Source organism: Neomonachus schauinslandi, chromosome 2 (genome assembly GCF_002201575.2).
Source record: "Neomonachus schauinslandi chromosome 2, ASM220157v2, whole genome shotgun sequence".
NCBI lineage: Eukaryota > Metazoa > Chordata > Mammalia > Carnivora > Phocidae > Neomonachus > Neomonachus schauinslandi.
The window spans coordinates 111,714,186-111,740,707 of NC_058404.1; the positions used below are offsets into that span (position 1 = coordinate 111,714,186).

Here is a 26,522-nt window from a genome sequence, read left to right on the forward strand (position 1 = left end):
TCCTTTTGCCCCAGTTTTCTTGAGAAATAACTGACATACATCACCATATAAGTTTAATGTATACAACATGATGATTGATTTGCAGGTATTGTGAAATGATAATCACAATGGGTTCAGCTAACATCCATTTTCTTATACAGATACAGTATAAAGAAAGGAAAGAAGAGAATAAAGGAAAAAATTCTCCTTATGATAATTCTTAGATATAATTCATCTCCTTCTGATGATTTACTCTGTTAACAACTTTCCTGTATATTATACAGTGATATTAGCTATAGTCATTATGTAGTACATTACATCCCAGTACTTATTTATCTTGCAACTGCAGGCTTGTGCATTTTGATCATCTTTCTCTGATTCTCCCTCCCTCTACTCCCTGCCTTTGGTAACCACAAGTCTGATCTCTTTTTCTATGAATTCAGGTTTTTTCTTCTGTCTTTTGTTTTTGTTTTTTAGATTCCACATAAAAGTGATATCATACAGTTATTTGTCTTTCTCTAACTTATTTCACTTACTCTAATACCTTCAAGTTCCGTTTATGTTGTCACAAACGGTAGGATTTCCTCATCTCTTGTGGCTGGATAATATCCCATTGAATATATATACCACAACTTTTTTATCCATTCATTCATTGATAAACACTTTGGTTGTTTTCATGTCTTGGCTATTGTAAATAATACCTTTTCAAGTTAGTGTTTTTGATACCTTTGGATATATTCCCAGAATGAAATTGCTGGATCATATGGAGTTCTAATATTTAATCTTTTTGAGGATCCTCCATACTGTCTTCCATAGTGGCCATACCAATTTACAATCCCACCAGCAGTGCTGGAGGGTTCCCTTTTCTCCACATCCACATCAGCATTTGTTATCTCTTGTCTTTTTGGTGATGACCATTCTAATAGCCACTGTGGTTTTAATTTGTGTTTCTCTGGTGACTAGTGATGTTGAGCATCTTTTCATAACTGCTGGCCTTACATATATTTTATTTGGAGAAATATTTCTTTGAGTCCTTTGCCCGTATTTTAAATTGCTTTTATGGTTTTGTTTTGTTTTTTTGGTATTGAGTTGGTATGAGTTCATTGTATTTTTTGGATATTAACCCTTACCAGATACATGGTTTGCAAATAATGTTTCTTATTTTGTAGATTGTCTTTTCACTTTTTTGATGGTATTTTTTGCTGTGCAGAAGTTTTTAGTTTGATGCAATCCCACTTGTTTATTTTTTATTGCTTGTGCTTTTGGTATTTTATACAAAAAATTATTACCAAGACCCATGCCAGGGAGCTTTGTTCCTGTTTTCTTCTAGCAGTTTCTTCTAGGAGTTTAATGATTTCAGGTCTTATATTTAAGACCTTTTATCCATTTCAAGTTATTTTTTTGTGAGTGATGTAATGTATGGGTCCAGCTTCATTCTTTTACATGTGAATATCCAATTAAATGCCATTCGAATCTTGATAGAGATTGCATTGAATCTATAGATGGCTTTTGGAAATATTCACATTTTAACAACATTAATTCTTTCAATTCATGAACATGGGGCACCTTTTCATTTATTTGCATCTTCTTCAGTTTCTTACATCAGTGTCTTATAGTTTTCAGCATAGAGTTCTTTTACCTCCTCATTTAAATTTATTCCTAAGTATTTTATCCTTTTTTTAAATGCTTTTATTTATTTGACAGAGAGAGAGACAGCCAGAGAGGGAACACAAGCAGGGGGAGTGGGAGAGGGAGAAGCAGGCTTCCCGCAGAGAAGGGAGCTCAACATGGAGCTTGATCCCAGGACTCTGGGATCATGACCTGAGCTGAAGGCAGACGCTTAACAACTGAGCCACCCAGGTGCCCCAGTATTTTATCCTTTCTGATGCTGTTGTAGATGGGATTGATTTCATTTCTTTTTCAGAAATTTCAATGTTAGTGTATAGAAATGCCAGTGATTTTTGTGTTAATTTTGTATCTTGCAGATTTACTGAATTTATTGATTAGATCTAAAAGTTTTTTTCTTTTTAAAAATTTTATTATGTTATGTTAATCACCATACATTACATCATTAATTTTTGATGTAGTGTTCCATGATTCATTGTTTGCGTGTAACACCCAGTGCTCCATTCAGTACATGCCCTCTTTAATACCCATCACCAGGTTAACCCATCCTCCCACCCCCCTCCCCTCTAGAACCCTCAGTTTGTTTCTCAGAGTCCATAGTCTCTCATGGCTCGTCTCCCCCTCCGATTGCCCCCCCCTCATTTTTCCCTTCCTGCTATCTTCTTCTTCTTCTTTTTTTAACATAAAATGTATTATTTGTTTCAGAGGTACAGACAGGTCTGTGATTCAACAGTCTTACACAATTCACAGCGCTCATCATAGCACATACCCTCCCCAATGTCTATCACCCAGCCACCCCATCCTTCCCACCCCTCACAGATCTAAAAGTTTTTGAGTTGAGACTTTAGGATTTTCTGTATATAAAATCCTGCCATCTTCAAATGCAGGCAATTTTACTTTCCTTTATAATTCTGATACCTCTTATTTCTTTTACTTGCCTGACTGCTCTAGCTAGGACTTCCAGTGCTATGTTGAACAGGTGTGCTAAGTGTGGGAACCCTTGTCTTATCCTTGGTCATAAAAGAAAAGTTTTTATTCTTTCACTATTGAGTATGATGCTGTCAGCTTATCATATATAGCCTTTATTATGTTGAGATATGTTCCTTCTATGCCCAGTTTTTTAGGAGTTTTTATCATGAATGGATGTTGAATTTCATTGAATGCTTTTTCTGAGTCTTTTGAGGTAATCATATGATTATTTCTTCATCCTATTAATATCACATTGATGGGTTTGCATATGTTGAACCATCTTTGCATCACAAGGATAAATCCCACTTGGTCATGGTGAATGATCCTTTTAATTTCCCGCTGAATTCGATTTGTTCATATTTCATTAAGAATTTTTTCATCTTTATGCATCAGGAATAACAAATGGTCTGCAGGTTTATATTTTTGTTGTTGGTGTTACTTTTGTTTTTGTTTCTGTTTTTTTAGTAGTGTCCTTTTCTGGTTTTGGTGTCAGAATAATGCAGTTCTTGTAAAATGAGTTTAGAAGTGTTCTTTCTCTTTTATTTTTTGGAGGGGTTTGAGAAGGATTGATGTTTATTGTTCTTTAACTTGTAAAATTTACCAGGGAAGCCATTTGGTCCTGGTTTTTCTTAATTGGGAGATTTTTGATTATTGATTCAACCTCCTTACTAGGAATAAATATATATTCACATTTTCTATTTCTTCCTGATTTAGTCATGGTAAGTAGTATGTTTCTAAGAATTTTTCCATTTCTTCTAGGCTGTCCAGATTGTTGGCATATTTTGATCTTTTTATTTATAATTTTGTTGATTTGGGTCCTTTGTTTTTGTTTTGTTTTGTTTTGTTTTACTTGGTTAGTCTAGCTAAGGGTTCTTTATCTTCTCAAAAAACAAACCCTTTATTTGGTCAATCATTTCTATTGTTTTTCTGTTCTCTATTTCATTTAATTCTTTCCTAATATTTATTATTTCCTTTCTTCTGTTAAATTTGGGTTCACTTTTTCTTTTCCTGGCTTCTTAAGGCATCACTAGGTTGTTTAGAAGTTTATTATTATAAACTTCTTCCTTAGAACTGCTTTTACTGCATCCCATAAATTGTGGCAAGTTGTGTTTCCATATTTGTTTGTTTCAAGAAACTTTTTTTATTTCTTTTTTGATCCATTGGTTGTACAGGAGAATGTTGTTTAATTCTCATGAGTTTGTACATTTTCCAGTTTTCCTCCTCTTATTGATTTTTAGTTTCATGCCATTTTGGTCAGAGAAGATACTTGGCATGATTTCAACCTTCTTCAATTATCTAAGATTTGTTTTGTGGCCTAACATATGGTCTATCCTAGAAAATGTTCCATATATGCTTGAAAAAAATGTGTATTATGCTGTTGTTAGATAACATGTTCTATATGTGTCCATTAGGTCCATTTGGTCTAAGGTATTGTTCAAATCTGTTGTTTGCTTATTGATTATCTCTTGATAATTGTTGAGTGTGGGGTATTAAAGTATCCAACTATTATTATATCATTATTTATCTCTCCTTTAGGCTCTTTTAGTTTTTGCTTTATATATTTAGGTGCTCTGATGTTGGGCACATAAATATTTGTAAATATTATATCTTCTTGATGTATTGATCCCTTTATCATTATATAATCACCTTCCTTTTCTGTTTATACCATTTTTAGTTTAAAGTCTATTTTGTTTGATACACATACAGTTTACTCCTGCATTTTGTTGGTTACTATTTGCTTGAAATTTCTTTTTCTATTCCTTCATTTTCAGTTTATGTGTCTTTACGGCTAAAGTGAGTCTCTTATAGGCAGAATATTGTTAGATCTTGCTTTTTTAAATTCTTTCAGCTATTCTATATCTTTTGAATTGATAATTTGATCTGTTTACATTTAAAGTAATTATTGATAGGTAAGATTTACTATTGCCCTTTTTCATTGTTTTCTGCTTGTTTTGTAGATCCATTGTTCCTTGCTTCTTATACTGCTGTCTTTTTTATGTGTTTTAATATATTTTGATATCAGTGTGCTTTGACTTCTTTATCATGGTCTTTTGAGTAATTATCAAAAGATTTTTCTTGTGGTTATCACGAGGCTTATATAAAATATCCTAGGCTGGACGTGAGCATTGCTGGGGTGCAGATGTGGGGAGAAGGTGACTGTGAGGAGAGCATGTCTCCACTGAACATTTGGATTCAGCTCCTTCATTTCCAACATGGAAGAAACTTATATCAATTCCCTGGACCCTAAAGGCTATTACAATGCCCCCATAATAAAAAACACCAGATCAGGGTCTACAGGTTTCCTTATCACCTTATCAAGTACAGAAAGAATCCTCTTGATGTTACAAATTGGCTACTTGTCCCTTTAATGCTTGCCATCAGGTTCCTTGGGCCAAAATCAGTCATTATATCTCAAGCTGTGATGATGAAAGTTGTATTGAGCAGGATGTTGTCAACCAAACCAGGAACCTTGGACAAGAGACTCTGGCTGAGAGCACATGGCAGTGCCCTCCTTGTGATGAAGACTGAGATAAAGATCTGTGGCAACAGACTAGCACCCCAGTGGTCTGGGGCACAGCCAACTACTCTGTCAACAATAGCCCTGCAAGCAACAGAGTTGTGGAAATAAGAGTAACCTGGCTTCAGGCATGTGCATTCCCAAGTCTCTACTGTATGTTCTGCCATGGAAAAACAATGGAAATGCACAGTAGGTGACTATCTATCTCATCAAATGCCAGACCCTAGAAGACTCTTGCTCCTTCCTGATACCAGTGGGTTCTTCATTTTTTTCTCCTAATTTAATTATAGAAAGATAAACTGTGATCTTCAAACTGAAAAAAAAAATCTTAAACACTTATAATACTCTATTTTAAAATGGTAACAACCTAACTTCAATAGAATTATCATACTTTACACTTTTACTTCTTCCTCTCACATTTTAGGTTATTGCTGTTATAATTTACATTTTTTTAAAGATTTTATTTATTTATTTGTCAGAGAGAGGGAAAGAGAGAGCACAAGAAAGGGGGGACAGCAGGCAGAGGGGGAAACAGGTTCCCTGCTAAGCAAAGAGCCCTATGTGGGACTCGATTCCAGGACCCCGGGATCATGACCTGAGCCAAAATCAAGAGTTGGATGCTTAACTGACTGAATCACCCAGGCACCCCTGTTTTGACGATGTTAATTAGCATTATTTTACTTCAACTTAAAGAACTCCCTTTAACATTTCTTGTAAGGCAGGTCTAGTGGTAATGAACGTTCTCAGCTTTTGTTTGTTTGGGAAAGTCTTTATTATCCCTCCTTTGTTTCTGAAGGACCACTTTGCCAGGTATAAAATTCTTGATTGACAGCTATTTTCTTTCAATATTTTGAATATGTCATTCCTTTCTCTTCTGGCCTGAAAAGATTCTGTTGAGAAATCTATCTGTAGTTGTGCAGGGATTCCCTTGTATGTAACTTCTCTCTTATCTTACTGCTTTTAAAATGGTTTGTCTTTGACTTTTGACAATTTAATTATAATGTGTCTCAGTGTAGCCCTATTTGGGTTCAAGTTATTTGGAATCATTTGGGCTTTCTGGATCTGGATGCTCATCTCTCTTCAGGTTTGGGAAGATTTCAGCCATTATTGCTTTAAATATACTTTCTGTCCCTTCCTCTCTCTCTTTTTTTTTTCTCTAGAATTTCCATAATGCATATGTTGTTTCTTTTCATTGTGTTTTATAATTCCCGTAGGTATTCTTCATATGTTTTCATTCTTTTTTTTTTTCTTTTTGCTCCTCTGACTGTGTAATTTCCAATATTCTATCCTCTGGGTCACTGATTCTTTCTTCTGCATGGTCTGGCCTGCTTTTGAAACTATCAAATTCTTCTGTTCAGTTTTTGCATTTTTAAACTCTAAGATTTATGTTTTATTTTTGTTTGTTTGTTTTTGTTTTTTGATAGTTGCTATTGTTTTGTCAACTTTTCATTTTTTATGCATTTAAAAAAAAATTTTGTTCAGTTATCTGTGTTTTCTTGTAGTTTGCTATACTTCCTTAAGAGGATTTTTCTGAATTCTCTGACTGTTTATTAGATGTCCATTTCTTTAGGGTCAGTTATTGGAACTTGATTAGTTTCCTTTGGTGGCTTCATGTTTACCTAATTTTCCTGAATTCCTTACATTGCTATCTGTACATTTGAGTAATGGGGCTTTTTTTCTAGACTTTACAAGTTGCTTTGACAGAGACAGTTCTTCATCAGTCTGCTCAGTTTGGGTTTTTGAGTGTGTCTGCTGGTAATGTCCTTGGAAAGTAGGGCCTCCTGTTATGGTCTATTTTTGGGCGAGGCAACTGTTCAAGCTCTGAAAACAGGGATGGAATGTGTGTCACTGGCTGCTAGATGGGATTACTGGCTTTGTTTCCCACCAAGTGAGGCTATAGGATGAGCTCTGTGGTTGCCTGAATTCTTTGGTCAGCCTTACTAGATGGTTGAGTCCAGGTACCATATTCAGTAATAGATGGGGCTATGAATTATCTTCCCTGCCCTGAAAGAAGAGTAGGACAGGGCCCAGGGCCTGTACAGTTCACTGGGAGATGGCCATTGGCTGTGCTCTGCAAACTATTAGGTCTGTCTATCCTTTTTGCTTGAGTACTGCTGAGCTGCATAGCTTTCAGGCATTTTCACTAGCCCTTCTGTTTAGATGGGGCTGGAAGACACCCTCCACAGGGGGTGGGACAATGTCTCAACACCCTTTTTTTGTGTAGGAGCTGGAGGGCCTCTTCAGGCTACTGTCAATTTCCCAAACAAACTCTCTGGTTGGGAGGGGCCAGGAGCTACCCTCAGCCTTGGCAATGAATTAATTCCCCTGCCTGTGCATAGTATGGGAAGGCTCCCTGCCCAGTACTGACTTTGCTTTGAGGATAATCAGCTCTGCTCACCTGCCTCTCAGCTTGAGCATCACTGGGCTGCATAGCTTTCGGGAGTTGTCACTACCCCTTCTAGTCAGATGGGGTTGTACAGCACTAGCCACAGCCTGTGAGGCTGTGACTCAACACCTTGCCTGACTGCAGGCAAACTGGACTCTAGAGCTGTCAAAACCCACTTGAGTATTTGTTCAGGCAGATCTGTAACCCAGTGAATTTCCTGGTCAGAGTAACCCCAACTTGGTTTTGCAGATGAGCAAAGCTGCTGATTGGGATTACTATGTAGGCACTGCAAGTGTGAACTTGGCCTGCCAAGACCCACTGCTGGTTGTTGCAATCCCCTCCCCACTTCTCTGTCACAGTCAGATTCCTAGTAGTTGGGTCCTACAGTTTCTCCTACAATCCCCAGGGTGTAAGATAAGAGTAGGGGATCCCACAAAATTATCCACAATGCTGGTTATCCTGCCTGGGTTCTCTGCTAATGTTTCTGTTTTAAACCTTTCACTCAATAAACCCTATTGTATAACCTAGTACTATCTGTCTGTGACCTCCATGGATGGCATCCCCCAGAGACTTAAGCAATATATTTTTTCCTATGCACAATCTAGTCAGTGTTCATACATTACATTTGGTTTTTATCTCTCTTTAGTCTTGTCTGAAACAAGACTCCTATCTTTTATTTTTACCCCATGACAGTGACTTTTGAACTCAGGGTAATTTTCTTGTAGATGTCATACATTCTAGATTTGTCTGTCTGCTTGCTCATAGTATCATTTAATTTGTCCCTCTATCCCCTGTATTTACTGTAATTTGAATTTGTGGTCTAAAAGCTTCACTAGATTAAGTTCAAAACTTTACGGCAAGAATATTTCATAGGTGATGATCCATATTTTGTATTACATTTTATCAGAAGGCATATAATAAAATTTTCTCACTATTAGTGATTGGCTAAGGTGCAGACCACCAGAATTAGTATTGAAAAAAACATACTTTTTGATCTTTTTAATTAATATTTAATATATTAGATGATATTTTGGCATTATGTAACTATCCTGTTATACTACATTTCATGCAGTGCCTTTAGCTCTTTTTAATAATCCTTACCTGAATCATTTATTACATTGAGGGGTTGCAAGATGATGATTTTCTAAATCTCTAATTTCTTCTATTATCAGCTGGCATTCTTTTATAAATAAGACTGTTCTTCCTCTCTACTTCCCACCTTTTCCTTCTTTTCTTTCCTTTTCTTTTTTTCTTTTTTTTTTAAGAGATAGACCAAAATTTTTATTGGATCAAATATATGTGTAAACTTTCCATAGAAACTGGGTGAAAGATAGAATTATTGAAGATAATGTGTGAGTTTTCAAAAAAGAAGTCTAAATTTCCTACTTAAAATGACAATCTGAGTTCAAATACTATATTTCTGCCACCTCAAAATTCTTTTTTGGGTGTGCCTGGGTGACTCAGTTGGTTAAACATCTGACTCTCCATTTTGGCTCAAGTCGTGATCTCGAGGTCATGATTTTATAGTCATGGGATCAAGCCCCTGTGGGGCTCCATGCTCAGTGCATAGTCTGCTTCAGAGTCTCTCTCCCTCTGCCCCTCCCCCACTCACTCTTTCTCTCTCTCTCTAAATTAAATAAAATAAAATCTTTAAAAAAATTATTTTTCTTGTCTACTTTTTCTAATAGCTATAGACTGTTTTTTTAAATTCATTGCATCTTAATCAATTATCATATTTATTTTTATTGATGACCAAATTGTCCTAAATAGCTAATTTAATTGGAGCTCATTCAAGTTTGTTTCTTTGCACATATGATCCGTGTGATCAGTAGCCACTAGAACGTCTCCCAGTGATCCCTGCTCCCTCAATATTCATGCCCTTATATAATCCTTCCCCTTGAATGGGGGGTTGGATCTAGTGATTCACTTCCAGCAGACAGGAGAGGGCAAAAGTGATGGTATGTCATGTCTGAGATTAGGTTATGAAAAGCCCATGGTTTCTGTCTTGCTATTCATCTCTTCCTTTCTTATTTGCTCATGCTAATGGAAGCCAGACACAATATTGTCAGCTTCCCCATGAGGACGCCCACATGGCTAGAAATTGAGAATGCCTTCTGATCAACAGCCAGCAAGAAACTTGAGCTTTCAATATAACAGGTAATGAGAAAACACATATTGTCAATTGTCAACAGCCACATGAACGAGTTTAAAAGTGTATCTTCTCTCATATGAGCCTGGGAGGACTGCAGCCTGGCTGACAACTTCATTGCAGCCTTTTTAGAGACCTTAAGCCAGAAGACCCAGCTAAGCTGTCCTCTATTTTAGAATCACAGAACTCTGAGATAATAAATATTTATTGTTTTAGGTCCTAAGTTTGAGAATAATTTATTTTATAGTGATGGATAACTAATACAACCTCACTAGTCTTTGAGCACTTTTATTTCTTTCTAGTGCAACATGATTTCTTAGGTTAACTTTGTATTATTCCCAACTTATTGCTGCAATAAGCATTTCTCCAAATTTCTCTATTTTCTTTCAGTAGAGAATGGTGTTTAGAATACAAGATCTGGTCATAAAATGTGCTCATTGTTATAGAGATGTTATTGTTCCTATATCCATCCAGTGAATAGAGTTAGAAACGCATATAAAAAATCTTGAGCTCATACTAATATTACGAATTCTCATTTAATATTGCATGGCTCTTCTTTGCCTTCTTTAATTACCTATTTTATCTCTTTCCTCTTATAGTAAAGATCTCACTTTCTTAACGGTCAAGAGGTAACATTATAAGGAAGTGGAGTAGAGAGTGTCACAGTCTTAGCAATGACAGTAAGTTCTCTGGCTTTCTGAAATATCTTCCTTTTATAGTGTCTTCATTTCTACCCGATGAGATTTACTTATTTGATTCTTGAGGGCTTTCTGAATGTTTCATTTTCTTTTTGTATATATATATATATATATATATATATATTTTTTTTTAAGATTTTATTTATTTATTTGACAGAGAGACAGCAAGAGAGGGAACACAAGCAGGGGATGGGAGAGGGAGAAGCAGGCTTCCCGCAGAGCAGGGAGCCCAATGTGGGGCTCGATCCCAGGACCCTGGGATCATGACCTGAGCCGAAGGCAGGTGTTTAATGACTGAGCCACCCAGACGCCCCTGAATGTTTTTTTTTTCTTATCAAAAATTTTTAGAATTATTTTCCAACTTAGAAAAATAATCCAGAAAGAATATAATTTAAAAATTGGGAAGAAATGTCAAGAAAATAAGTAAATAACTTTAGTAGTGAACTTGTGTTTCTGTTTTTTTAATTATTATTTGTTTAATAGAAAGCATGTTGTGCCTCTAATATGTGCTGCTCACTGTTTAAGTCACCAGAGTCTCAAAGTTTCTATTTCTGGTTAGAAGAATTTATATTCTGGGGAAGGAGTTGTATAAATGCATCAATATAGTTAATATAATTAAGTGATAACAGAGATACAGAGCACCTTCTCATGTTAAATGTTGACATATATTGTTTTAGTAGTAGAAAAACATAATAACTTGTTTTAAAGGGAGCTAGGGATAGATGGAGATGATTCTTTCTTGAATTGGGAAAAATGTCAGAGGCAAAATTAACTAGTTAATTTCACAATTTTCATTAAACTTTGATGAATTTAACAAGAAGATTTCTCAAATAAAGTTTTGCTTGTTAACCTCTCTGCTTCAAATATAATTACGTATCTTCCTGACATACAATGGGGTTATGTCCTGATAAACCCATTGAAGTTGAAAATATCATGACCTGAAAATGCATTTAATACACTTAACCTACTAAACATTACAGCGGAGCCTAGACTACTTTAAACATGCTCAGAATACTTACATTTGCCTACAGTTGGACAAAATCATCTATCACAAAGCCTATTTTATAATAAAGTGTTGAATATCTCATTGGATACTAAAGTGAAAAGCAGAATGGTTGTATGGTGCAGAATGATTTTAAGTATATCAATTGTTTACCCTCATGATCACGTGGCTGATTGGGAGCTCTGGCTTGCTGTTTCTGCTTAGCATCACTTGAAAGTATCGTATTGTGAATCATTAGCTTGGGAAAAGATCAAAATTCAAAATTGGAAGTATGGTTTCTACTGTATGCAGATAGCTTTCATACCATCCCAAAGTCAGAAAATTATAAGTCAAACCCCTGTAAGTTAGAGACTGTCTATAGATTTTTATTATGTATTTTGGTCAATAGTAGCATGCATATTTATAGTAAACTGTCATGTGGTTAATTAAAGAGTATGAAAATAAATATTGAACAGTTACTAAGGTGATTAAGTTCTATATTTATCCTTCTAAAAATATTATTGTTATTTCAAATTTTGCATCTCTAGCTAAGCTCTCAGATAAAACCCTTAAAAAATCTGTACAACTGTAATTCATGCTCATGCTCCCAAGGAGCTTGAGTCAGGGCATTAGTGCAATGATCTGTTCAGTATAATTCATAAAAATTCTTGGATAAAGGAGAAGAGTGGATGGAGAAACAGAAAAGAAAGGCAACTCAAGTGACATTTACATTTTTACCTTTTATTGTCTTTGGTAATTTTGTTTATCTATAGTTTCTCTTTTATTTATTTTGTCATTTCTATTGATTGAACTGATGATAGTCCTGATAGAAGCAGAAAACATGCTATAAAATGACTTTGGTAGAAAATAAATCATGGCTGATATTTTAAACCTATTTGTTAATAAACATACACAGCTGCAAAACTTTCATTAGCATCAGAGAAATTAATTCTGGGGAAGTGCAGTGTATTTACAAATGATAGCCATCTACACTTCATGAAGTTCATGCTGGGCCAATGGCCTACCAGGCTTTGCAGAGGCTAAACATGTATGACGGGATGAGAGAAAGCCACTGTGGGTGGATTTTTTGGGGCCATTTAATCATAATGAACTTTACTAAAAATTGTAATTTACTAAGCTCCTGGACTTTTTTTTTTCTTTTTCAGTTCCATTTCTATTTTTTTTTCCTCTTTCTAGTTCCATTTCCGTGAGCATAGTCATTGGAACAAGGCATGCTATTCTAGTTTCTGAGAAGTTATTTCTGATTTTCAAAACTAAAACAAAAGTCAGAAATTGTTATCTGTGGGACCCTAGGCACTATAGATATAGAGAATAACATAAGACAAAATCCCTGCTTTCAAGTGATTCTCAGCTTAAGCCCATTTGAGTCCTTACCATGGACACAAACATTTGTATTAAGAATGTTTTATTGAGCAGTGTCAACCAATGAGGGTCACTGGAAAGTACCCACTTAGGAGAATACCTTGTGGACTGTTTTAGTTCTTCTGTTCTTTGTAACACTTGAAACAAAATGAATTTATGTACTTATTATTTTGTCATTGTGTGATAGATAACAGTGAAGTAAATGCCATGAGGAACTAGCCTAGTTCCTAGGCCTTGTAAACCACAATCAATTTGATGTAGCTGTCCATAAAAGTGGTTGTGAGTCATGATTAAGTGACTGTAACATGTCTGAAAGGCAAACTATGTCACAGAAAAGAACAGCTCTCTGGATAGGTGTTTACATGTAGTTTTGTAAAGATATTTGGAAACTTTGATCTGGAAAAGACCATATCACAGAGAAACTGTTATTATCTGAAAGTACACTGGTGATAAAAACCTTTCAATACATATCTTAGCTAAATCTTATATGTGCTCAAATTGCCACCTTCTTTTGTGATCACTGGAGTTAATAGTCTAATTGTGTGCCTCTGAAATATTATGACAGATGTAAGGGTAAGTAGATATTTAGAAGTCCTGGCAAGGTTCATACTTCTCTGATATTTGATTTTTTAAAAGATTTTATTTATTTATTTCAGAGAGAAAGTAAGAGAGAGCGCACATTAGAGAGCACAAGTTGGGGAGAGGGAGAAGTAGGCTCCCCACCTATCAGGAAGCCTGATGCGGAGCTTGATCCCAGGACCCTGGGATCATTACCTGAGCTGAAAACAAATGCTTAACTGACTGAGCCATCCAGCCACACTTGATTTTTTTTTTCTTTTTTTAATTTGAGGGAGGAGAGAGAGAGAGTACATGCAAGTGGGGGGAGGAACAGAGGAAGAGAGAGAATCTCCAGCAGACTCCCGGCCAAGCACAGACCCCATTGTGGGCTCAATCCCACAACCCTGAGATCATGACCTGAGACAAAATCAAGAGTCAGACACTTAACTGACTGGGCCACCCAGGTGCCCCTCTGATATTTGATTTTATTTCCAACATTCACTCTAAGCATGATAATATCAATAAATTTCACTTTGGGTTCATGTTATAATTCCATTGTCTTCTCATATGACTACAAAAATAATGGAAGTCCAAAAAGAACATATTTAAGAAAGTTGAAAGGAAAGATGTTCATTTATTTGACATAAAGTGCAGCATTCTCCATGGTCTAGCTCCCAACTTTCCAGTTTTAATTCTTGCCATGTCTCAATGTACATTTTTTCTTTTTTATTCATCCAAGCCAACCAACTGGCAATAGTTCCCAATGTTCTAATTCCTCCTAATTGGTGCACATGTTGTCATCTCACGGTGCTCCTTGTATACTTTTTAATATCTACAACAGCCTAGAGGACATTACCAGAAAGAAAATTACATTGCTCTTGGCCCAGTTAGACTCACGGAGGCCAAATTTCTTTTTCCTTCCGGTCCTGTTCCTTTTCTCTTCTTTACCCACACTTCCCTGGGCCTTTTTGACTCACCTTCCTTGTGACCATTAGATTCTCTGGGAAGCAGATATGGAGACTCAGTAGAAGTGCCAAAGGGGAAGGAAACGAGGAAGGAGGCAGAAAGGAGCCATCAGACTGTGATGCTGACCTGATGAAGCTCAACAGAGAAGTCTGGAGCAACAATTGCCCTTTAGAGGGTCCCACATTGGATCAAAATAGCCAGCTTCCTATATCACTCTCTTCTTCAGTCATTGGCTAGATTGTCTTCCCCTGTCCTCAGATAAGAATGACTTCAGCTGCAAGGCTGAGACAGACCCTGATATAGTTAATGGCTGGAGGCTGTCAGTCACCCACTCCATAGCTTGCAGCTGAGCAGCCTGTCCTTTCTCCAAGAGGAGTATCTCTCTTTGCCACACCCTGCTCTGTGTGGGATCCCAGTCCCACTTCCGAGATGCAGCAAAGTCCTCAATATCCCCAATTTCTTTTTCCATCAAGGGGATATTTTCCTCCTCTAGTAGGAAGAGGCCTTAGATTTTTCAGATTTAAGATAGTCAAAATAAATAACCCTTTCACCCCTGATTTTAAGAACCCCTCATAATGTGACCTTGTTGGCAAATTTGAAGGCTCTCTATCTTTACTGTATCCCCTTGGTCTTTAATATACTGTAAGAAGAAAAGAGTGAGGAAGAAGAATGCTTCAGATCAAAGGTCACCTTCTTTGTGGAGGTTTTTCCAACACCCTCCTCTAGGCTGAATTCACTGTTTTTCAACTGACCTTGCAACAGACTGCTGTGAATGCCTCAGTTATAGCACTTTGCATATTGTGTTCTAGTAGCTGACTTTCTTGTCTGTTTCTTCATTAGACTGGACACTTTTTAAGGGCGAGAAAATTCCTTGTCCCTCTATCTGTCTCTAACTCTTGATTTGTAATCGGTGCTTTGGATTTGAACTCTGTGGTGTGACAGTAGTACCAAACCCACTGTGATATAAAGCTGTATTTTCATTAGAGATTTTCAAACTATTGAAAAAACATACTCAGTGCTTAAGCAATACTTTATAAAATGTTTGTAATATACATATATTGTCAAATTCAGAAAATACTGAACAGTTTTTAGAAGAAAATAAAACTTCATAATTATATTATCTAAATATAATATGAATATTTTGTTTCCTTTGTGTTTTTTTAAGCTTTAGAATTTTTATAAGCTGACATATGTACTTTCATACTTAATGCTATATTTAAAACATTTACCATGTTATTTAATATTATTAAAAATTATTTAATTATTCTATTATTGGAAATTGTGTTGTTTCCAATATTTGCTTTTATGTATAACCTGTCATGAACTTCCTTCAATATAAATCTTTATTCTCGTCTGTAACTATTTCCTTTAGGTTAAACAGCAATACATTTATTAATCTTTGTTCATGTTGTTGAATTATCTTCCAAAGAGTTTATACCAGTTTTTCCTTCTTGGTAGATATAGGTGTGAGATCCTTCTCACCATACTCGTGGCAGCATTATCTTTAAAACAGGACAACTCAGGCAACATAAAAAATGGTTCTTTCTGTTTTAATTGGTATTTCTCTTAATAGCTTGAATATTTATTTCATATTTTATTAGTCATTTATATGCCACCTTATGTAATTTTTATATTCATATTATTTGTCCATTTTCAATAAAAGTTTTGGTGTCCTTTTTATGAGTTTGGGTGAGTTTTCATATATTGTTACTGTTGTCATTATTTTAATATAGTAAGTATTATTAAATGTGTCATTGTTGATATAAACAATTTTCTCAGTTTGGATTGTCTTATAATCTTGTGAGGTTTCGCTCTTCAGAGAGCTTCAAATTTTACGTAGATAAATTTAACCAACATATCCTAACGATCTATTTGTTCCTAAATTTAGAAAGCGTTTATCCATTCTGAGATCAGTTAGTCATTATTCCCATCTGTTTTCTGCTTTTATTTTTAAATAAAATTTATTTTAATGGATGATAGTTTAAAATTGTGATCCAACTTAATGTGTTCCTCAAAACTATTATTTCCCCAAAAACTTTGGGTAATTCATCTATATACATTAGTTTACAATGCTTCTTTTCCATCTATTATGATCTTTTTTATTTTATTGGTTTTAAGATAGTCTCTAATATTCTGTTGATTTGTTTGCCCATTCTTGAAACAATACTTGCAAATGTTTTATGGATGCTTGAAAAGAAGGCATATTCACTCTTAGTGGGAAACATTCATACATGCATCCATATATTCAACATTTGTTTCAGGTAAATTCAAACACCTTTAAAAATCAGGTAAGTGATATGAATGTGCTGAACAGCCAAATATAATTCATTAGGAAGTGGGCCAATGAGGTTGGCAGGGAGAGCACATACCTGGCCTAGAGACACAAAGTCAAATATTTAAAATATATATATATAGAGAGAGAGAGAGAGAGAGAGAGTATTGGTACAATTCCTCAGCCTCAGGTATGTTTATAGAGTTAATTTGGTTTCTTGTCTCTACATTTGCATACTCCAGTATGACTAATTATTGGGAAGGAGAATTTTATTTAAAACAAAACAATTGTAACAGCTTTTACTTTCTGAGAGAAGCCAAGAATGATGTATATATTTTATTGGGAAAGAGATTGTAATGGGAGGAGAAAGGAAAGATTGAACTTTCAAGGCTTCTATTAATTCTTCTATATTTAACTCAAACTGTTGGGTCATTTGCTTATCAGAGCATATAATTTTTGGACTTTTAGAAAGCTAAATTACTGTGCAAGTAAATGGTGGTGAGGCTTTCTATATGAAAGGCATTGAAAGAACTGATCTCTCATGGATGGGCATGTGCGAGTTCTTTGCACCATCCTGTGAGATCTTCCTGTGGCTGATTTCTTGAGCATGGGGCATCTTCTCTGGTGCAAACACTTCTAATTTCTCCTACTCAGTTCCCATCCACTGTGGTATATACCATAGCCTCCCCATGCTGGAGTCCCTTAGTCTGGAGGGTAGCCTTGTTGGATGAGGTATTCACAAAAAGATCTCAAGATGAGTTCCTTTTCTGGTGTCCCCTGGTCCTCTTGGAACAGCAAATGCTGTCGTGGCTGCTTTACTGTCATCATCTCTCTTTAATTCATAGGGACAAGTCATCAAGTCTTAGCAGATAGCCATTCCCCCAGTGCAAGGCCACCTGTCTCATTCTGGAGGAACTAAAAAAATTCTATTTAACAATCTCTGAGAAAATCGCCTCCTGCCATCTTGGCTTGAGGGCTGGGGAAGTACATTTTCCTATGAATACTGCCTACACTACAAGCCCACTGACTTCAACAACCTGTCCTTCTCTCCCTCCAGTCAACTCTTTGTATAGGTGGTTGGGGTGGGGTGTGGTGGGGATGGGGCCTGGATGACAGTAGTAGGCTGATTCTTCTACTTTTCATTAGATCTTGGGAGAGATATTGATGCCCTGAACCTCTTTAGAATATGGTATAATAGCTTATTTTTGTCCTCAAGTTTGAACTCTAATAAGGTTAGTGTACTTAACAAAATAATTAATAAATTATACAGTTGCATACTCACATTGCCTGAACAGTTCTACTCAATATTGTTGCATGGAGAAAATCATGGACTAGAATAAGACAGAACATCATATTCCTGTGGTCTGTGTGGAATCCAAGCAAAGGAATCATCTTGCTGCTTAGTGTCCTTGCCCTGCTCTTATTTCTGCCCTGGAGGGTTAAGCCGGTTCTTGTGGGAGGGAGTCAAAAAACTTGAATCTTTATTTACAGATTAAACACAGAGCTTTCTAGAGTATATTTTGTGTGGTGCTAATAAACTTGTCCTGCAAATAAGCAAACAAACAAACAAAAATCCAAAAAAAAAAAACAACAACAACAACAGAAAACCACACAAAAAAATACCCAAATCCCCTCCCTAAACCAAAACAAAAACACTGATATTTGTAGTGTTTGCCAACTTCCAAGGTGTAAATACTTTCACCATGTGGATTTAAACCTACTTATGGACTCAGTCACTGAATCAGGAGTAGGAAAGAAGTCCACATAATTGTGTCTGTGAGCCAGTACAAGTTGGCTGCTGTGCATCACTGTTTATTAGGTATGACTCTATGGAGTCTGATGGAAATTATGGTGATATTGTAACCCTTCTGATATGTTCTACCCAGCTATTTGTTGGAGCTATCTCTGGGGGGAGAAAGAGAGAGAGAGAGAGAAATAATTCTTTTCTGAGATGAGGCAAAATGAAGTAGACCTAAAAACAGAGCAACAGGGAAGCGTTAGGACAGTTTTCCTGGGGGAAGCAGAGATATGTAACAAGGCAAGAAGCTAGATTTACTAGAAATACTGGTGAAATTCACAGTGGTGGGATAGCCAAACACTAATGACTTTTAGGAACAGGTTGCCTAGTATATGTAAGTAGTTTACTTATCAGGGCTGTAATTCTACCTACTTGACTGCCCCAAGCTTTAACTTAAGTTGACTACACACAAAAATGGCCTTTGTGAGCTGTTGTTAGATCAATGAAGAAAAGGATCTGTGTCCCATGTCTGGGCCAATGCACAGTGGATAAGGTAGAATGAAACAGAAGACAAGAATCTAATGTGGTTCAGAGGGCAAGACTAAGGCTAGAGGGACTTTTGAGAAGGAAAGACATGGGAATTCGCAGAAGTGTTGGGGGGGGCTATTGAACATTTGCCTGATGTGTAATGGGGGTGTTTACAAATTTTATTTTTGACAGAAAGATGACCTTAACTGACATCTGGATATTATTTATTCTATTGTTAAAAATAATTATGACCTTATTTTTATTTATTTTTTCTGCCAAAGGTTACTATAACTGTGTTTCTGTTATTTACTCATCTATTTAACAGTCTTGTTTTATACATGTTTTTGTTATAGTATTTGAGGCACTAAAATTCATGGCTATTACAACGTATTTGTGGATTATCAAGGTAATTTTCTTGTTGTTTACCCAAGAACATGGTGTGCCTTTTCATTTGTTCAGATCTTTTGTATCTCTCAGGCAATATGAATATCCTTCTTTGTAGATCTTATATTTTTTTTCTTAAACATTCCTAGGTGTCCCCTAATATTATTCCTCCCCTTCTTTCTCTGCAGTGAAAGCCCTGAATTTCAGCTAGAACATGTCCACCCAGAATAAAGGCTTCATTTCACAGCCCGCATTGCAGGTAAGCCTAGTCATTGAGCCATCGTTTGGGACAAAGGGATATAAGTGGAAGTGGTATATGCAACTTTGAGGAGTGTTCAAGGGAGAAGGTATGTTCTCTTTTCTCTTTCTTGTGGTGAGAATGGGACATTCTGGCTAGAGCAGAAACCAGGAAGGAGCTCAGGACTCTTAGGGATCTGTGGAACAGCTCTTCTAGTCTTGGACCGCTGACCACTGGACTTCTCACATGAAACACTAACCACTTGTGTATCTAAGCCACTACTGATTTGGGCTTTGTGTTGCATGTAGCTGAACTTAATAGTAATTTATTTACTAAGCATTAAAAAAATCTTTTATTGGTATTGTAAATGCAATATTTTCCCATTAGATCTTCTGATTGGTTATTTTTTTACATATAGAATGTGTTGATATATTCACTTTGGACACCTTACTATGTGAATGAATTTTCACATTGTTTGTAGCAGTTAGGGAACAAGGATGGAATACAGAAGAAAGGGGAGGCACTGGCTTATGTGATAGCTTTAGCACTTAAAAGATATGAGGTGGGGGGACAATGTTTCTTATAACAAGCAGCATTTAAAGAGAGCCACCTGTACTGAAAATTAGGCCTGAAGTTTGATTATGAGACTGGCAGAGTTATAAGAGATTGAATTCATAGGCCCAGCTAGTCTCCTATGTCTATGTCTCCTTAAAGACAAACACATGGAATGGAGATATTTGGGTAGACGCTCTTGAGAACCAAAACCCCACAGATTCCCATGAATCCCCCAGGAGGGAGGCTAGCTCATCTCCCTCTTGCTAGAGGACAGCAATGTCCCACTGCATGGACGCAAAGACCTTATCTGCAATAGATTTCTTAAAAAAGATGTTTATTCTCCTCAGGATCTTTCACTGCTTACACTTTTTTTTTTGCCTCTAAGCCAATAGAGCCCGGCGTCAGCATGGTCTTTCTAGGGAATTGCTACCTCTTCAGGTGATGCACTGCAAGCTATGGCTCATATTTATCAGAGGAATCAGAACAAAAACAAATAAAAAACATGTGTGGGGATGGATCTTGAAGATGCTCCACAAGGAGGGGCAGAATATAGAGCTGAGTAGGGGCAAGATTTGCCTTTCATTTTTTCTTCTCTTTCCATAAAACTTTTTTGTTAGGTGTGTTATTTGGTTTTACTTTTGGAATCTAGATCTTAGGTTTTGGAGTCAGGTGTTCCTGATGATTGGAATTTGCAAGGAGTGCTATACTTGGATGATAAGTAAGTGAAGAAAGGAGATTACTTATGTATTGGAAGAGCTGTGGTAGATACGTTAATGGGCTGGTAGTCTAACGAAGCCAAAGCACTGCTTGAGGGAAGAGGTTGAACAGGAGAGGCGGAAGGAGAAGCAGTTGTGGGGAGAAAGCAGGATACTTGATTGAATATTTTTGAAGATGAAGCAATTGTGGATTGTGGCAAGGACTGGCTACCAGTCTGGTTGCGGGTATCCTAGTTGGAAGTGGAAGAGAAGGTTACATGGAACCAGTAGGCCAGGAAACTGAAGGGCTGGGTTTGTTGGAATGGCAAAGTTTTTCAGGCAGATGAGAGGATTTAACATGGAGGGAAAACTGGGCCAGATGACAAAGACCTTCATTTCATTTGATGACGGTAAGAAGAATGGAGTGGAGAGTGTAATAAAATTGCATGAATTTTAAAGAGCAGGTTTTATATGACAGGAGTGGACGTAGGAATAGTCTGGAATCAAAGGTACATTCCTTTCAGTTATAAATCCATAGAAATATAGTGGAAGAGAAAATATTTTCTTCCTGTGCTCTTTTGGATAGGAAAATATTTTTTTTTCTCCATCCAGTCAAATCAATCTTATTGTTTGTAGAAATTACTTCAAAATTCCAGCAATTTCATTTCTGTCAATATGAACACATTTGAAATGTAAAGTTGTGAGAGGTCAATCCATGGAGCTGCCAACCCACTGCCATTTTAAATGGAAGTTTAAATAAAATCTTCATTATATATGTGAGTACATTATATATATGTCAGTGGGAAGCCATATTCAGTTTGTATAAATGTTAAGATTTTATAATGTTCTTCAGCTATTAATGGCTTAAGACAAAGTGATGCCAATGTAACTGGACAATTTAATTGAAAAATTCAAGACCATTTTTTAAAAACAAATCTGGTTATTTAAATTGACCAATCTGTTAATTTCAATACTAGTTTAAGAGCACAATTTTTTGGCCTTTCAAAGTTTTCCGTGACAGCTGTTTTCTTTTATTTGTTTCTATTTTTTACCCATTACTCCATAGAAAACAATAAACAGAAAATTCTGAACCAGATGGCTACTATTGTATTTTGTAGTTTATTTTTAAAATATGCAACCCCAAACATCTGCCATAATCTGGAACTAGTTTTCAGAAAATGAGTTTGACTTGATGTTTAATGTGGACCCAATTGGAAATGATAATGATATATATAGTGACTAGGCAAACACTAAAGTTAGCATTTTGCTTCTGTGGAAGTATCTGAAGAAGTTACTAAGGTTTTATTTTATTTTTTTAAATTAAATTCTACTCTTGTATCAATAATCTATTGAACTTCAATTTAGTCTTTGTACTTACATTTGTTTTCTTTCCATCAAATCTCTACATTTGCCCCCATTTTCTCACCAAATCGTACTTTCTTTTATAGGTCTAGTCATGTTAAAAGGCTAAGGTTCCTCTTACTTCTAAATTAGCCGCTTGTCCTAAAATTTAACGTATGGACCTCAGTAAGATGATCAGGATGTATATTTAAATAAATATTTGCTTCCAAGTTTACTTATTAACAATATGCATGCTTTTTCTAGGATTATCATGAGAAATGTTGATATATTCAGACATTACCTAGGCCATCATTTTATCACCTTGAGATGTAAAGTTCTCTATTGGTGTTCTAGAAAACAGAGAGAGCTTGCAAGTCAGAGAATGGTTGACTAGAGACACAAAGTCAAATATTTAAAAAAAAATAGAGAAATTCTTCTTAGAGAAAATAGAAATACTAAAAAATATTTAGTTAGGATTTTAGCAAATATGCACCTATGTTAAATTAATGCAGTTCACCTAACAAATATATGTATCACATATTATATGTGCATGTTTTGATATATTTTTGTTTTGATATTTTAAATTAATTGATTCTTTTAGCAAATGATTATTGAAATATTACTATGCTTCAGATACTGCATAGTTGTTAGATGTGAACAAATCAGACAAAATTATATTCAAATGGGAAAACAGATAATAAATAAATGTACAGATAGTATAATTTTGGAAAATCATAAATGCTGAGGAGAAGAAACATCAGAGTAAGTGAATAGAGAATGACTAAAGATAGAAATAGGGGCATATTATATATATTATTTCTTCATTTCAGAAATTTAAATCAAATCTGAGATATTCACTGCATAAAAATTTATAGAGATTTTTAAAGATCTTAAAGCTTTGGCTCTGTAATTGATATACAAATACTAATATGTTTCCTTTTTTCCCCCTCCAATCATTATTATTTGCAATATTTACCTAAATTTTAAATTTGCAATTTATGCATTATTTTTACCTTGTTAGGTAGCTTAGTAAGGGGCAGACAGATAAACAGTTGAAGTTAGTGCATGAGAAAGCATAATGGAAATAGAAATAAAGTCTAATGTTTAGATATTTAACATTGTGGCACATAGATCTGTATGCGATCTGGACTTTTAAGTTCCACCTTTTATTTATGTAGTTCCATTTAAAATGCATGGGTCTCATTTGCCTTATCTGCAGATAAAGATGGAACATTTTCTAAATTTGAAGACTGTTGGTTGTATAATGAAACCAATTCAGAAAAACTTTAGATCTAATAATTTTGATTCTATGAAAAATTAAATTTATAATTAATGTTCTAGATAATAGTATGTTTTGAGACTTGTAAAAATCAAATTTACAAATATCACTGTATCAAATACTATCTCTAATCAAGGATCATTCTTTTTTTTTATTTTATTTTTTTGTCTAGAGCACATGGTGAACTTGTTTATGTCATCAAATATCATCAAATTTATCTTTTTACTCTTACTAATTCCAAACTTCTATATCCTGTCAAAGAACCATCACCTTTAGTTTTCTTTACTTAATTAGCATTAACGTTTGATTTTTATGGGGATGCTTTTCCCAGAGAAAAGAAACTGCTCTTATAACCCTAAAAGAAAAAGAAATGAGAGGACACCATGAATTCCTTTTATTGAATTCACTTGGCTTCTTGTGACCACCTCCTTTACAATGCTCAGAAACCCCCACTGATGGCTGGTTTTACACCCTTAACAAGGATCAATACAAAGCTGGAAAGTTTTAATTCATGTTTCTTATTTTCTTCTGTTTTGTTTGTTTGTTTGTTCTTGTAAAATGAGACATTTCTTAATCTCTAGTGTTCAGTGATAGACATTTTACTATCTTATTTGCAAGTTACTTCAGTATCTTGGGTTGTAACATATTGGAGTCAAAAGTGTAGAAAACAATTAGGCCCTGTTGTTTGCTTACCTGCATTGTTGAAAGTAGGCATCTTCTAGGGGAAAGGATTATGTTTATACTCTGCATGTTGAAGTTTTCCCAAAGGTAAATAATCCATCACTTTCTTTGGCCTACATTCTTTACATGCATTCAGTGTAATTGTGAATAGTTCTTTTATTTAGCACGAGAGGGGAGTGTGCACACAACAATGTTTAAGCCACTGCTTTGGCTGTGGTCTTTGCTAATGCCAATTACCAGTGGGCCCCAAAGTCTGGGAAACCAAGTAACACAGAGATGACACCCACTAATTCTACATTCATGAAGCTTCTTTTGTTTAGTTCCTAGTATAAATGAAGGGCAATTCTGAGTTGAGCCTGTTCTGAACTGTAAATGTGGTCTCTTGAAGAACGTCTCATAGTTCCACTTTACCTTAAATTCATGGTCTAATTGAATATCTGTGTGTTAAATACAATTCACAAAGGTATTAATCCTCTGCTTTGAAAGTAGTGTTATGGAAAATTTGGTGTAAACTTCCGGTTTGTTGATCCCTTGCATTACCACATGAAGCACAATACATCTGTTTGTATACTACCTTTTTATAGGGTTAAATTTCTCTAATTTTCCTGTAAAGTTAATTGATTCAATGTTGTTACACGAAGACAAATAAATCGATAATCTGCCTATCACTAATAGAATACACTAACAGATTATTTATCATTAATAGAAGCATCAGCAAAGTAAAGTTGTTATCTCTCATTTTTTTCATAATACTTTTGGTTTAGTCCTCTTTTTGAGGTAATGCAGTGGCTTTTGTAATGATTGATTTGGGCCATTAATGACAAGTCCATCTAGGTTTTGGTTCATCCATCTTCCCTTAGTCCAGGCAAAAATGCTACTACAAATAAACATCATGTCTGAGTGATTTTTGACAGAAAGAACTCCAGGGAGTCTCCTAGCTTGTTATATGTTTGTCTCTTCATCCACCTGCAGGAATGACACAGCTCCCAGGGGGCCTCTAGACCCTGAAGTTAGCATGTCCAAAAACCTAACTGTGAGATAACCTTTTGGGGGCACTGACTTGACACCTTGAAATTCTGGTACAGTTTCAGGGGTCCCTAAGGCTATCTGGGTATTGGTGAAGAATGACACATAGAAACACAAACCCTTCCTATAATACCACACGCAGATGCTTGTAAATGTGCTTTTCTGCATGATGTCTCTGCATGTGGAAAAATGACAAGAACGGGCGGTAGGAGAAATTGTGCTAATGGGATACTACCTTCTTTGATGACAGTAGTTTTCAAATCTTCCTTTTCCTGGCTGTGACAAAAAGTGATTTTTTGAAGTTTCTGTTTCAAAGAGGGTGTGGATATAAGTCATGGCTGAACTGGCATCACACCAACAGGCAGATTTTCCAGTGCGCTTTGCACCAATTGCTCCCTGTTTCTGCTTTTCATTTGATTCTCTTGAGGATTCTGTTTTTGTCTCTGCAGGAAGGTATTAATTATCCTCCACTTGTACCTCCTGCATTTCTAAAAGCAAAAATATCCAAAGCAGGATTTTGAGTAATTTGAGAAACTCCTTCATAAAGTAGAAATCCGGTGACTTTATTAGCATAACTAAAATCATTACAACAATTCTGTGCGTGTCTGTTGTGCTTTTGAAGGGTAAACATTTTTCTCCTACGTCCTCTGGTAATTGTCATCATTGTAAAACATTTTTCTTCTTCTTTTTTAACTCAATCAATTTGTTTTTAGATATTCACACAGAGTTGGAACCAAACTTATTTGGGTTCGAAGTTGTGAGATAAATTTAACCTGTGAAGGGTTCAATGTTAACATTCTTGTTGCATTCAAATATGATGAAACTACTACAAAGAAAGAAGTTTCTGGATGCATTTTGGGACAAATGTCTGAAGCTTTCCTTGAGTCCCCCCATTTTCTGAAATCTCCAAAAAGAGATCATTTCCAAGCTGCTTATAAATAGCTCACTCCCTTAAATTCACATTTCATTCTAGGCCAGCCATTCTGCCAGAGTGCCTGTCTCCCTTAGACCAGGTCCCTCTGCTGTTCAGTGTCCATTACCCATTGTCTAATGCAAACATCATAGCCTGACTGTCAGGGCCTTCTAAAATTTAGGCCTATCAAACTGTAATATCTGGTTAATTGCCTTTTCAAGTCTAGTGACATTTCTGTTTTAATACTGGGAACTGTTTAACAACAATCATATCACTTGCTCCCATAGCATATGATTTTACTAGATCAGTTATATTTCTCTGGGCTATATACTTATAAATGTAAAAAAAAAAATTAACTTTTTCCAAGAATACCAAAGTCTTGTTCATGAGCTGTGCCAACAAGATCCTGGCTCAATAGATCTCTATTCCACTCCTTAGACCTGTGTTCAATTAAGTTGAAGAGATGTGCAAGAATATTCAAAAAAAATTATTTGTAATAGTCCAAAGGCAAAGTAGTTTCTTGTAACTACAGATAGAATTTATAGACTATAATTTCACTAAATTAAAAAAATTAATATACAAAAATCTATAGAAATGCTTTGAATTAAGGATGCCTGGGTGGCTCAGTCATTAAGTGTCTGCCTTCGGCTCAGGTCAT

The 26,522-nt window shown here is 35.7% G+C and overlaps 1 pseudogene; it reads left to right on the forward strand.

The window, feature by feature from the left end:
* Positions 1-4,787: 4,787 nt before the first annotated feature.
* On the forward strand, positions 4,788-5,285 carry LOC110575506 (annotated as a pseudogene).
* The last annotated feature ends 21,237 nt before the right edge of the window (positions 5,286-26,522 follow it).